This window comes from Chelonia mydas, chromosome 3 (genome assembly GCF_015237465.2).
Source record: "Chelonia mydas isolate rCheMyd1 chromosome 3, rCheMyd1.pri.v2, whole genome shotgun sequence".
NCBI lineage: Eukaryota > Metazoa > Chordata > Testudines > Cheloniidae > Chelonia > Chelonia mydas.
The window spans coordinates 114,368,320-114,383,630 of NC_057851.1; the positions used below are offsets into that span (position 1 = coordinate 114,368,320).

Consider the following 15,311-nt stretch of genomic DNA (forward strand, 5'->3'; position numbering starts at 1 on the left):
GCCCATGCTAGTTTCTCATTATGGCAAAAACAAAATAAACCAAGTGTTCCAAACTTAGTTTTCTAGCTGGTTAAATCCTGACATGGTACCCATGTTCAGCCAGAATGGAAATATTTACATAATTAACAATTCAGCATTGTAAGTGTCATTTTAGCTCATTTATTAAGATACAGAGAATGAGCCCAAGCTGCCAGGTAAAGATGCCACTTTGCCCTTATTGTCTAGTTGTTCTGCAGAGACTGTCCCAGATAACATACTCCTTATTGAGAGATGTCCTTTATGATCTTTCTTTTTGCAGGCCATATCTGAAATTCTGTCTCATTACCTTATACATGAGACTTTGAAAATTACGGTTTGTTCAGCTAGTGCAGGGGAGGTCTTACCAGATATCTTGAAGGACTCAAGACCTCTCAGTGTAAATAGATTGCTCTCCATGGTTGAATTTCAGAGTTTAAAGAATTGATTTATTTAAAAAGACCAGGATATCTTAGCCTTTAACACATTAAGAAATCCCATTAACCTCCATAGTTGATTTCTTAATACTTTAAACTGGCTCCCCCTAGCATGCTACATACATTGGGCAGGCTTCTGGCTAGTGGTGCAAAAGGGACCAGACAGCTGAGGATTTTCACAGTTGGCACAGGTCTGCTGTAGTTTCACCTTAACCTGTTTTGAGCCACGCAAACATTTCAGTGACCCTTAACAAGCAACATTTCTTGTGATCTGGCCAAACATGAGTCTTTCAAGGCTGAGGGTTTTTTGAGTTTATTTTATATTTTTAACAAAATCTTTGAGATAAACTGATCACACGTGTAGGCCTTCAGGATCCTATGAAACTTTGTGAAGCATCACATGCCCACCAGCAATGTAGTATCCGATTTGTGATTTGGCTCCATGGCATGGCACCTGACTCAAGATGAAACTCTGTGGGTAATGCCCATATGAATAGAAAGTGAAGGGAAAAAAATCATTGAAACTCACACACACTAAAAATCAGTCAGTTTCTCACAGCTCAAATAATTCGTAAAGCCTGTTCTTAGGCTGTTAGAATCACTGAACATTTTAGGAGTGTTTTTCTATATATCTTCTGGCTTTACCAATAAAGAAAGTCTCCCAACATGTTTTTTTAAAAAGTTCTGTCTAGTTTCACCTCAGCTTTATAAAAAAAAAATCTACTCCTGCCAGTGCAGTTTTGCACCAAGGGATAAGGTCCAGATCACCCTCACCCCGCCCCTTCCCCTCCGCCACATGCCTGCTTACAGTGCCATATTGTCTTCTCTTCGGTGTCAATAGAGCAGATCAAATGAACTATTCTTTCATTTGGAACTATTTGAAACAATAATCGTCAACTCTTTCAGAGGACACTGTTGAGAAGTCACATATGATCAGCCTTATCCATATGGACTGTGCATTGTCCCCTCACCAATGAATCATCCACTTACCTGATGGCACGGGAGACCAGGAGATGTTGAAAGGGTGATTTTCCTATGATGTCACAATCCAAGCCCACACCTGCCTACTGCACCTCCTCCTTGCCTCTGATTATCATACTGTCATTGGTCTGTGGGAGGAAAAGTCAGAGAGAGGACAGATGAAGTGAAGAGGGGAGGATGAGCCACCTTTGATACTTCAGCTGCACCAGGTTTTTCAAAGATACCAGCTACTTATCAGTCATTTTCTTCAGTGATCATAATTTCTTGGAAGAATGCAACTGAAATCTATTTCCTTACCAAAACAGGATCCGAACCTCAGCCTTTCTAAGTCTGCTTTCACAGAGTCTAAGTCCAAAAGGGGCTATTGTGATCATCTAGTCTGACCTCTTGTCTAGAACAGGCCATAGAACTTCCCCAAAATAATTCATAGAGCATATTTTTTAGAAAAAAAATCCAACCTTCATTCTAAAATGGTCAGTGATGGAGAATCTACCACAACCATTGAAAAGTTGTTCCCTTGCTGTAAAAAATTATGCCTCATTTCCAGTCTGAATGTGTCTAGTTTCAACTTCCAGCCATTGGACCGTGTTTATACCTGTCTCTGCTAGACTGTAGACCCATTATTAAATAGTAGTACCCCAGATAGGTACTTATAGACTGTAATCCAGTCACCCCTTAATCTTCTCTTTGCTAAACTAAACAGATTGAGCTCCTTGAGTCTATCGCTGTGAGGCATGTTATCTAATCCTTTAATCATTCTCATGGTCTCGTCTCTGAACCCTCTCCAATTGATCAACATCCTTCTTGAACTGTGGGTACCAGAATCGGACACAGTATTCCAGCAGCAGGTCCATCAGAGCCAAATACAGAGGTAAAACAGCCTGTCTACTCCTACTGAAGATTTCCCTGTTTATGCATCCTAGGATTGCATTAGCTCTTCTGGCCACAGAGTCACACTGGGAGCTCATGTTCAGCTCATTATCCACTACCACTCCCAAATCTTTTTCAGAGTCACTTCTTCCCAGAATAGAATCCCCCATCCTGTAAGTATGGCCTCTCCATCCCTCATCTCTTCCCTCCTATTGTTTGTTACACACTTGAGTCTTGCCTTCAGTAAAATGGCAGGTTGTATGAGGAAAGGGCCTTGCCTGTAGTCTGATACACATAACAGTAAGAGGGCTCAGATCCTGACTGCATCCTTCATATACAAATAAGTCACTACATTATTATTATTATTGAGTGGCTGGCATTGATCTTACCCCAGAATAAACAACATTAAGAAAACGGTTCTTGTTAAAAATAAAAAAACAAGCCAAAAATATGACCTGAATTTGCAAACTGTTGACAAATATGCTACATCAAAATTTGGATCTGATACCTCTCTTGAATGATGTAGAATCACACCAGGGATGAATCTGTCCTGGGATTTATTTATTTTTTTGTTCGCTTTGTTCTTCCTCAGTATATTTTTGATAGTGCTGACTAATTTTTTATTCAGCATCAAAACATCCAATTCTAAACATATTTGGGAAATTGTTCCATAAATGGAGCACAGACACACTGTACACAGTTAGATACAATTTTATAGTTGTATATAACTATAACTATAGTTGTATATAACTTAACAGGCTTAAGGATGAAGCAAACTCTTCCTCGTCCTTCCTCCATCAGTTCTGACTTCCACATAGCTGCATTGGCTGGTCCTTTTCACTGGTTGCACACATACTAACAGGCATCTGACATTCAGTTCTTAGATGTGGAATGGATCTGAAATGTTCATGAGTTTCCGCTGGAGTGTGTGCTTGTAACAAAGTGTTGGGGTTTGGCGTGTTTATAGTCTTATTGCACAACTCGGCCGCTTATTTTTATTTCCTATGCATGATTCATTGCATCTTCCCTCCCCCATTTTCCCACTGGGGATTCTGAAGACTTTGCAGGGCTGAGAAAGAAACAACACCCTGCTGATGTAGCCTTTAAGGGAGCTGGACTTGGCCTCAGCTGTGCCTGGTTATCCCACTGAGTCCCCCCAGCTCAGATGATTGAACAGGTGACACAGAGCCTCCCGGGAGTTATGAACAGCATCCTATGATCAGCATGAAAGAGGAGCTGACAGCGACTCTCAAGACCTGAGTCATAGAGCTGGAGCCAGAAGAGGACCCAGGGTGGGAGGAGAGGAGTTGTATTCTTAGGTTACATTTAAGAGGTTCTAGATCCTGCCAACTGCACTAGTTGTTGCATAGTGCTGTCCCTGAACACACCACTTTGTGGTGCAGTGTGGCACAGGAGTCACTCTTCAACAGCAGGATCCAGGGCCTCTTAAACTGCGTCCCTTATTGTTTAGGGGGTAGGTGGACCCTGTGTACTGAGGCAAACTGTATCATCAGTGACGTCCCCATACAATAAATACAGTGACTAAAGAAATAGAAAAGAAATCAACTGTTTGCCTCCCAAATGTGTTTTATGACTTTGTTACAATTGCACCTCTCAGAAGAACTGCTGTGGAGTTAGTGGAAGATAATATCAGTCTTAGCAATTTAATTTCATCCCACTGCCCCCAAATCCCAACTCTTAGTCTTCATCATTCATTTGGACATGGTGTAATGGTCAGAAAATCCCTAATCTTAAGGGAAGATGGGAGCAGAAGGGAATTGGATAAAAAAAGACCAGGCTTGAAGAGCTAATGTTCTGAGATCTCAATATCAGAGTGTGCTAAAAGGGGCAGTTGCTGGTCCACTAACTGTCATACAAGAGCCCATGTTCCATGGATGTCCACCTCCATCACCCATGTGTTAAGTTTTCAAACAAGCAACTTTGTGTTTTCTCCCATGCTGCTTTACCAAACTCACTTGTCCTCCTCCTTCAAAACCCTCCCAAAAACTCTCCTCTGCCATGAAGCATGGCAATGGTTAGGCTGCTGGTGTGCTGAGACCACTGTCTTCCAAGATGACCAGTATTGTCTCACTGTTTCCCCTGTACTCCCCCATTTGTCTGTCTGTCTCCGTCTGTTGTGTCTTGTCTAGGACTTCAAACTCTTTTGGTCAGGGACTGTCTTTTTGTTCTCCATTTGTCCAGTGACTAGCACAGTGGGGTTCTGGTTCAGAACTAGGGCTCTGAGATTGCTCCAATAATAATAATAAAACATTATGGGCCTGATGCACAGTTGCATTACTCCAGTTTTCAGTGGTATCACGACGTTGATCTCGATGGAGCTAGCCCAGCAGAAAATTGAAGTAACACAATTGTAAATCAGGGACTAAAACCTATCCAAAAATACTAAAATCTTTTAGCAAATATTTAATTATATCAGTTCCACTATATTTATGGCACTTGTGGTAAAAAGCATAGAGGTCCTCCTGAGTCATGAGTGTCATAGTAAACAGCAAGTATGAGGACATCCTTTTTGACTAATTCTGTACTCTCCATGAGTCCCAGTGTGCAAAGGCATTAAATGTGTATTTCCATTATTAAGCAGTATTACAACATGAAAATCTAGTCTTTTTCACACTTGTACCAATAATGTTTTTCCACTCTGACTAGAAATCTGTGTTTTGCTCTGTCTCAGTAGGTAGAAAGCATAACATTTATATTTCAACATTACTTACAGATGTTACTACTGCTTCATGCAGTAATCCCAGTACTATCTTTAAAAAATAAGAAGTATTGGTAACAATTGATACCAAGGATACATTTATAAATAGCGTATAGAGTTAATAAATGCATGCTACGGACGTGGCTCTTTTTCCCATTCCTATTCTCCTTGCCTGCGCAGTCCTTTCTCCTCTCCTCAGGTTTCTGATCCCAGTTTTAGTCTCCTTTCCCAGCCAGTCCTAGTCTCTTCTACTAGACTTGGTCAGAGTCCCAATCTCACACTCTTCCTAGGCTGTTTGTTTCTCCCTCCCCACACCAAGTCTCCTTGCCCAGCTAGTCCCAGTTTCCCCTGCTGGTTCCTTGTCTAATCTGTCTCTCTTTCCCTCAACTGCCTCCCAGGCCCAGTCGCCCTCCCCACACCCTGCCTGTCTCCTTGTCCCAATCTCTTTGCCCAGCCAGTGCCGGTCTGCTTCTTGCCCTCTCCCCTTGTCTGGCTTTTCCCCTGTGGAGTAGAGTCAGGCACCTTTCTCCTCTGCACTGCCTGGGCACCAGCCTGTGGAGTGTGGAAGAGGACGGGGAGAGGGTTTGCTGACAGCATTGGAAAGAGAGGCTCCCTGCTCTCAGTTTCAATTCCTGGCCCCAAACTGGGGAGCAGCCTTTACAAACAAAGTCCCTGACCTGGGACATATGCAGTCGCTCTGTGAGGATGAGGTACATGCACAGTCTGGTCAGCGCACTAAGAGCTGGGAGAGGCTCAAGCATTCACTGAGCACAGACTCTGGAGATCTTAGCTGTGTATCTCTAGCAAGTCTCTACTGAATATGTGTAAACTGATTTTTCAAATACTTATAACTTGGACAAATGGGGGTATGTTTTTACACGGATGGCAAAAGGCATATCCCTGACACAAAGAACTCTCCCTGCCAAGTTTCAAGTTCTTGCTCTAAAGTATGGGGATACTAGTGCATTTCAAATAAAACATTTTAAGATTATTTTTTTTTAAATGGGCAAAACAATTTATTTTTTCCTAACCTCATTCTCGGAAACAGCTGAATATTCAGCCTGAGGCAGACTTCTGGCATGTAAAATTTCATCCCAAATGGTTAACATTTTACAAAAATTATAGGCAGCTGAAAACAGGATCTTATAATGGGGCATGTCAGGCAACCTTAATAATAGATGATAAGGCCAGCAGGTGATCATCTAGCCTGGCCTGTTTAACACAGGCCATAGAATTTCCCTGAATTAATTCCGGTTTGAGAGCATACCAACCCCGCCTATAATATGTGCACCAGTACAACGTGTTACACCTGGCTATGAGCCATGATAAGCAATCTCCTACTCTTTAATGGCACATAACAATTGATTAGCCATTGATTAGCCCTTTATAAACTATTTAACAAATATACCTTTAATATGAAGTGGGGCCAAAATGTCTGTGCACTAATCTGTGTATTTAGAAGGTGAGATATTCAGCAGCATTAAAAATGCATTACCTTGTAATAGCAACAAGGTGGATTTCACCCAGACAGGAAATGTTGAGGAGCCAACCTAGTGCCTTGGAAGAAGGGTACCGAAAGTGACGCTTAGCTCTTGACTATCAGTGAGTGAGTAGTAGAATTGATGTATTGTGTGCTAGACAAAGCATGTTTTCATTAGCTAACTATTTCGTTCAGGTCAATTCCAATAGTTGGTTACGCCAGGCACAAAAGTTATCCCAGAGAGACAGGCACATTCAGTTGCCAATTGCTAAAACATAGGCATTTTAGGAGACTATTACAGAGTAATGTATTTTTACCACCGCTGCATATCTTATGCTCCAGAAGTTATAGGTTTGATGCAAATCACTTTATAAAAGTCTACAGACTATACCTGTAGGAGTTCAAAGTAGATAATTATAATGATCAATTCAGAGATTTTAAGACCGGATGAGATTTTCTTTATATTCTGCTTTAAACTTTTTTAAAATCAGATACTAACTGAAATGGCACCACAGAAAACTATTAACATCTGGTTGTTTTATTATTGGAGACAGCGTAATGTAGATGAGCTTCGTATTGCAGAGATATCATTACCAATCAAAAAGCTATGTGGCATTTGTACCTCTAGCTGATCAGTTCAAATCTAGTTTGTTAGCAGGCCAAAAGACAAAGTCCATTCACTGAGTTTACAATATTAAAAAAGGCGCGATCCTTCCAGGTGAGTATTGAGGTAGCGGAGTGAACTTGTATTGCTGTATCTATTCTACAGAGGGAGGACCATCAATCTGCCACTAAATTCAGACACAATTTAAATATATCAAATAAACATATAAAGATTCATAAACTATTGCTTGAGAGCTTAAAAACCAGGAGAAAGCAAGACGATCTTTAATGTAAAAATGCTGCTACCATGTAAGCAAACACTTTTTTTTTATTCATATCAAGTATTTATTAGGTGTTAGGTTTTATAAATTGTTTGGTCCTGCAGCCTTTATTTTAAAAAAGGCTACTCTGAATGCATTACCAAGTATCCTGTGGAATATTTCACATAAAAGGAAACAGAAAATGTATAAATGTAAACAGGCTAATTGTATGCAGATATAAATTATGCATGTTGGTCTTATGAAAAAGCATCCCTGATTTTCAGGGGTCTTACTCAGCAGCTTTGTATCTTGTCTAAGGGGATATTTAGTATGGCTGTGATGTGCAGAATTTAAAACAAAACTTTGAATTCTGGAGAATAAAAATGTAGCCCAACTGTGATAAGACCGTGTTGTGGGGAGAAGTTCTTTTTTATTTTATTTATGGTGACTGCTATGCTCATTAGCCCTGTTAACATGTGCGCACACTTGCCCATGGATACAGTGCCACATAAAAGATTTTGTTAAGTCTGAACGTTTGCAAAGGGATTCGAGTTATTTTGATGTTCCTTAACAAGAATTCAAGAAACATTCTCAAAGTCATAAACCTTTCATGGCAGAACCGTTTCTGATTAGTCCCAAACACAAGTGGCCTGACTTGCAAAGGTGCTGAGCAGACAAGTCCCACTGACTTCCATGGGAGTGGGGGTGATCAGAACCAGTGCAGAGTCAGGTAAATAGGGCCAAATACTGGAATTAGATGAAAGGGCCCCTAAAACTGCATAACACTATCCACAGACACACCCCACCGCCCAGAACCAGCCTTCAGAATATTGGTTACGGGAGTGGAGGTGGACTCAGGAAATCTGGCGTCACAACACCTAACTTCTTGGTGCCTGGGAAAATCACTGTTCAATACACACAGCCTGAGTTAGGCACTTACGCTTCTATACAAAGACTGGGAAGAGACAGGGACTTTAAACTATGATTCACAAAAGCCAGCATGCTAGCTGAGTAGGAGCCACCTAAGCTAGCCATAGGGAGAGGCCAAGTTGAAGGATGTCTGCCTCTGGTGAGAGAGAGAGAGACATACTCCCTCTCTCTCTCCCTCCCCTCCCCCCTCTCTCCTGAGAGTTAGAGCACTCTCCTCTGATGCAGGAGACCCAGGATCCAGTGTCCCTGTGCTTCAATGACTGATTATTTATCCACAGTGGAACAACTTCAGTAGGAGAGATTTAAGGAAACCTTACATCCCTTCTCCCCCACCCACTGTTGTGTGTGAACTCACCTTACAGGCCCTATCAAATAAGTGGCCTCTGAGCAGGCCTACCAGATCAGGCCCCACACATGACTTAGGCGACCAAATGCCTATCTCCTTTGGCTTGTGAATCACTCAGGGGCTTAGGCAGGAGATAGATGTCCTGACACCTAGAGGGAGGCAACAGTGCACACACTCAGAGGAAGGAACGCAGGCACTTGGGAATTTTTACTGCAAAACACTTAGATACTGAGCAAGTTTAGGTGCCCACAGGGTTTAGAGTGGCGTTTTGTGCCTCACAATGGTGCTGAAATCAGGACTTAGGTGCCTAAAACTGGGGACTTACGCATCTAGCGCCTTTTGTGCATTCAGGTCTTAGTCCCTGTGCAACATTTATTCAGTTGCCCATCTGTTACAGAGGGTTCTCTCTCAGAGGGCTGTTGTAAGGATAAACTCATTTGTTTCTTGAGGCACTTGGAAACTAGGGTGACAAGGACCATGTAAGGAAGTAACAAACACAGTAAACGTAATGTAGACAGCTTAAAATTCACAGTTTAAAAGCTGCTGTGCCAAGGGAGGAGAGTTGCGAAATCTGATCATGGCTCCCAAGGATCCTATTGTTGAAAACTGCTTATGAGAGGTGCTGAATAATGCCAAATAAGATTTTCTGACCAAATTTTTTGGCAAAAATAAATAAATAAAATAAATAAATAAAAATGCAGAGTCTGGTCAACCAAAACATCTCACATGTTTATATTGATTTTGCCAAACCGTTTCAATAAAAAAAAAACCCCACCCTTAAATGTTCCCCCCAAATTGAAATGTTTGATTTCAACATTGTTAAACAAAACATTTTGATTCAAAACATCTTTGTTTTGAAATGTCCTTCAATTTTGTTTAAACATTAGAAAGCTCAGCGTTGAAACAAACTGTTTCATTTTCACCCCAAATGATTTTGTTGTTGTTGATGTTTTGGAACTGTCAGTGACATGAAAAAAATCAATTGTTTGCACAATTCTAGTGCTGAATCAGTGTCTTTCCACTCTTTACGACCATCTCACACCAGGAATGGACCCAGTCACTTTTGGGCCTTGCCACATAACTCCAAGGTCCCCAGCGAAGCAGGGGTTGTGGGTGGCATGTGACCTGGCATCATAAGTCCAGGGAAGATTACTGCCGGGGATCCAGTAGCTGAAGACAGAAGCAGCTAGAGAGTAATTCCAGTTACTTTAAGTACTTGTATATTGAACCTATTTCTTTTGTGGCCATCCAGCATTCTGGATGTTGTATAAAGATTACAAATAAAAACTGAACTAAATAAATGATCCTTGAGCACTAGGTGTGACATCTTGAACTCACCCCATCCCACTTCTAGAGGATTACAAGGTGAAGAACACAATGAAGAAAGAGCTCTTTGTTCTTACTGTGGGAAGGGGAAACCAGGAAATTGGGTAGGCACACAAGAGGACTCTCTCCCTTGTGTGCTTTGGAACTTGATTCCATGGTAGGGCTCTCTAAAGGAGCACAGAAGGATTGTTTGTGCACTGGCTGGCAGCTTGACAGCATTGTAACCATTGGTCTGCATATTGCATGGATTCTCTGGCTAACCCCTGCCTCCCAGAAAGGGGGTATTTAAATAGAACAGGCTGCATCCACTACTCCTCCCATAACAGCCACCGCTCATCAAGACGTGCACCAGCTTGACAATCCAGCTGGGGTTGAGGAGTCTTTTGTTCAGCTACGCCTTATTCTGAAAGCAAAGGCCAATTCCCCAGTCTATGCCCTATCAGAAAGTTAACCCACAGTGAACAACAAACCAACCTCTGATCTATTATGAAATATAATTATATGCACCCATAACATACCTCAGTTTGTACACGACCTGCCCCAACAGAGTCTGATCCTGGTTGAAACTTTAAAGCACATCCACCATATAAATATTAAATAAGTGAATGTTTTCTTCATGGAAAAGATCAAGCTGGCAGTGCAAGGATCTCTAGGCAAAGTTAGAACATAGTCAAAGAAACTGTTGTTTTGAAAAAAGCCATAAAATATAAGTAAACTGCACATTACGACTCCTAGCCATCGAAATGCATCACAGGGGATGCAGCAATGAAACAGCAGCTTCCACCACTCTGTGGCAGTACCCAGTTTGGTTAGCGAGCGGAGCTATTGTACCTACATATTCTAGCTATGCTGACGTAGGATGTTGCCATTTCAGAAGAAGGAAAAAAAAAACCCAGCTATTTCTGACTCGCTGTCTACTGCTGCTTCTGTTGCGTTGTGTGATAGGGCAAAAGGCACAGCTTGCATATTCACCTGCCATGATGAATTACATCAATTTCAGTCCCCCAAGATGGAACTACTGGCGCAGAGAGTTACTAAATACTACTAGTTGCTTTATCACACTCCAGACATAAGACAAAAAAAGGCACACACTACAACTGAAACCTAATCTATTCAGTCACTATCCTGGGATGCAGGACACAAATAGAGAAGAGGGAGAGTGGGATTTTCATTCAGCAGAACACTATATACTCCCATCTTCATGCCTTCTTCTCTAATTAGATGTATTGTAGCTATTCAAATTAAATGAAGATTTAAACATAGACATTGCCATACTGGACCAGGTCAGTTATCCATCTAGTCCAGTATCCTGTCCCCAGCAATGGGCAGTACTATCTGTTGCAGAAGAAGGTGTAAGAGACCCCACAGTTGTGCAATAACCTGCCATCATTGAAAGTGTTTTCCTAAACCTCATTCAATTCCTTCTCAACTTTTCAAATCATAGTCCAGCCTCCTCTCCTGGTGCCTGCACTGGGGTCTGGGCTTTCAAATGAAGGTTTTTCTTGGCTGGCCCTGTCTCCTCGTCTGTTCACACTTATGGATGAGTCTTGGAATGAGCAGAAGTTCAGAGAGGCCAGAATGGGCAGTGTAGACAGAGCACAGCTCACTGCTCCTCTTCCTAACTATAAGCCAGGAGAACCTCAGCTGGATTCCATCCATACTCTGCTCTCTATTGTCAATTCAATAGATTAGTTTTTCATTTTTTATTTGGGACAAAATTTCTCATTCTGCTATTTGTGGATTTTTATACATACCATAGTACATACCTCAAAGTGATTTATTTGTAACACAGTTGAGTGAACCCATGTACTGACTGCCCGTTTCCTGTACATTTCATGTCAGAGTCCATGTGGGCATTCGTGAAATAAAAACAGCAGTCATGTATTGGATGGACCATATATTGTTAGTGAATTAAGACCCTAGGTGTTGTTTAAATATTGCAGTAATCATCTTGTCAGGCAAAGCCCCAAATTCTACTAAGATTAAGCTGACATTCATCATGAATGGCACAATAGAAGGTTACTGAATTTGGATCACACCAGACTGGAAAACTGGCAGCAGGAGGACAGAATTGTCCCAGGTTGGAAACATTCAGCAGAGAAGGAGCCAGACAAGAAAAACCTACAGAACACAAGTGTGTAAGTGTGTACAGTACACCTGTACCAAAAAGCTTGTACGTGCATATTATCATTAAAAGAAAATGTGTGTACAAATAAAAAGTGTACACACACATGAAGGATGGGATTTCAGACACATTCAGCCTTGCTCTAATTCTGCTCCTGTTAATGGCAGGTGGGGGTTATGATATTGACTTCAATGGGGGAAGGGTTACATCAACTCAAGAGTGTTTTTGAAAATCCAACATGTGTATGCATGTGTACGCACACCCTTAAGAGTGCGCTAGGTTGTATTTTTTATAGCACAAAAATGCTCTTTGGATGACATGTTTTTAATCAGCATACATTTAAGTAGTGCAAGAAATGCATCCTCTCTCCAGGTGACTTCACTCTCTACGCCTTACCTAACTGTTCAGAAATTATGTATACTGTGCTAGTATACTTCCTGTGCATTCAAAAACACAGATCTGATAACAGTCAGATGTACATCAATACCCTTCAACCCCAGGAAATAAAACATAGAGATTCATTTCTCTGGGTCACTGTCCTTTTACTGAATAAGTTACTGAACTTATTAAACTTGTCTAATAGTTTAACTGACTGATCATTCAGCCATTGAATATAGGACATTTTACATGTACAACTTCTGAAAAATGTATCACTGCTCACTAGATACCTGTGTTTGGCTTCCCCCTTTTGTTTTACAATTATTAGGAAACTAACAGAAGTCACTCAATACCACAGAACTAAGTTCACCTGAGAGGAAATATGCTATATAAAAAGTAAAATATTAATTGTGCTGCAGTCAGGTAGGCATATTTGGAAAGGGGTTCAAAACTCACCTGCAGTATCTGTTGTGTCTGCAAACTAGAGGGCCCTGAAGATAATTTAGGGTTTTGGGTACCAGTGCTGAACACAATCAACGTGGAGCAAATGCACGTTACCAAACTGAAAGCATTTTTTTTAATCCATTATGTCGGCGCATGAATCAGGGGTGTAGCTTCAAATACTGGAATGCAAAGAAGTGTTTGCATATCTAAATACAGCTACATCGGTATATAATTACATAACATATCAGACAGAGGTATTATAGAGCAAGCTTTTTCATTTTGAGGGACATTCGCTGATTTCAAGGAAACTCTACAACCAGGTTTATATGGCAGATTACTGCCAATTCATCTATTCCCATATGAATAAACTAGTTGGCAGAGAGGGGCAGATTATCACTAATGGCTCTATTATGGAGAGAAGCTGCAGCCATTAGCTATTTTACATCTGGACAAAGGAGAATTTAATTGATGGCCCATCGCCCAGACGACAGAGAGAGATGATGGTTTCACCTTAATGCCAAACATTAAAAATTCACATGGTTGTGTAGGAAGGGGAGTGTTCATCCAGTCTTCAGAGTAGCAGCCGTGTTCGTCTGTATCCGCAAAAAGAAAAGGAGTACTTGTGGCACTTTAGAGACTGACAAATTTATCTGAGCATAAGCTTTCGTGAGTTACAGCTCACTTCATCGGATGCTCAAATAAATTTGTTAGTCTCTAAGGTGCCACAAGTACTCCTTTTCTTCATCCAGTCTGATTCTGAATAGGAGGTATTTTGAAAGATGACACGAAGAGAGAAGCCAGGCAATAGGAGCTGCCTACCCCAGAAAATGTGAGCCCACAGACAGAGAATCGCAACTTACAAAGAGCTTAAAAAAAGATTCTTGGTTTTGTTATTTTCCTTAGCTGCCATTTCAATACTGAAAAGGAGGGAGAAAAGAAAGTTACGTACTGAACATACAAGGTGACATCTTGGGATGATTATACTCACTCATGAGAAAAAAATGGAACAATTCCTTGAAGACACTTATGACAGAAGAGTTATTTTTCATGTGTTTACATATACAGTTCTCTCATTTTACACATATACCATCCCCCACCCCCCCAATCCACTTCCTGTTGTATTAAACCTAAACCCCAGAGTTTAAACTCCCCTGGCAATACCAATTTTTACTTTCTTTGATGCTGGATTTATAATATCAAGCTGATTTAATAATATACTTTATATACTACAGCATATACACAATATTTATTCACCCACCACTGAAATGCAGCACCTACTTAACAGCCCAACACTATGGTAAAACATGAAGTTACAGGGAGTCTGGGGATATATATCACACTGGAATGCACCCACGTTGAAATTTAACCGGATGTTGACCATGATCACCAGCACCACATCCTGCTGGCTCACTAGCCTGTCCTTGGAGTTCTCCTGTCTATGTAAAAATTACCTTAACTAGGTTAGCTTGCAAGACCTTGTAAGATCACAGCCCCAGTTTGATATAGCTGCCCATAGTTTTACACTCCTGATCAATGTGACAGGACATTAGTCTCTTGTGGTGTTTAGATGTTGCTTGTAATTATTAGAATTGGGAGCACTGGCTGTTGTGAGTCTGAAAGGACAGGAAAGAGGAAGGAGGCGGGAGGAGTTGAGAGGCTGGGAGAAAGCTACAGAGGGTGCAGCAGCAGCTTGGTAAAGAGGGTTCCACTTTGAAAATAAAGTCCTGTTGAAGCTTGTTAGTACCTTGCCTGGTTGATACAACAACATCTGTCTTGTTTATAATTTATATTTTACACTGAGTAAAGTTAAAAGGGAATAATAAGAATATGAGCCCTGTCTCTTTATAGTCAGACAACTCGATTCAGGTTGATACCTTTAACCAGGTTTGTTAACATGCAGAAACATGGCTGCTGGGCTAGAATAAAGAACAGAAAGCCCTTTGAGTGGCTGCCGATTTGGAGATAAGATCTGAAGAGGGGCTCAAGGATACCTGGTAGAGTTATAGAATTGTACAAGAAAATCAGGAAGCAAAAATGTTTGCTCACAGCACTGAATACATTCATGAATGGTTTTGGAAACATCTGGTGGGCATATCACAAGACATTGAAATATCCTTGGATGGTACATCTGAGGACATATTGGCGAGGAAGTATTGTGCTTGCCTACGCTTACCGGAGAATCGACGCTGCAGCGATCTATGCATTGGCAGTTGATTTAGCGAGTCTAGTGAAGACCTACTAAATCGACCTTCGATCACTCTCCCATTGACTCCTGTACTCCACTGGATCGAGAAGAGTAAGGGGAGTCAACGCGAGACACTCTCCCATCGGCATTGCGTAGCGTGGACCCTATTAACATAACTCAAATTGCGTAGCTTAGATCGACTTTCATGCATA

At 41.2% G+C, this 15,311-nt stretch overlaps 1 long non-coding RNA gene across 1 annotated transcript in view; it reads right to left on the reverse strand.

Annotated features, from left to right (window-relative positions):
- Nucleotides 1-1,252: 1,252 nt before the first annotated feature.
- LOC122464826 overlaps nt 1,253-15,311 on the reverse strand; it is a 76,591-nt gene continuing 62,532 nt past the window's right edge. The window contains exons 2-3 of the long non-coding RNA XR_006289218.1: nt 1,443-1,561; nt 1,253-1,326 (exon numbers count right to left, since the gene is read on the reverse strand). This is a non-coding gene — a long non-coding RNA (uncharacterized LOC122464826). The remainder of the gene's footprint in view (nt 1,327-1,442; nt 1,562-15,311) is intronic.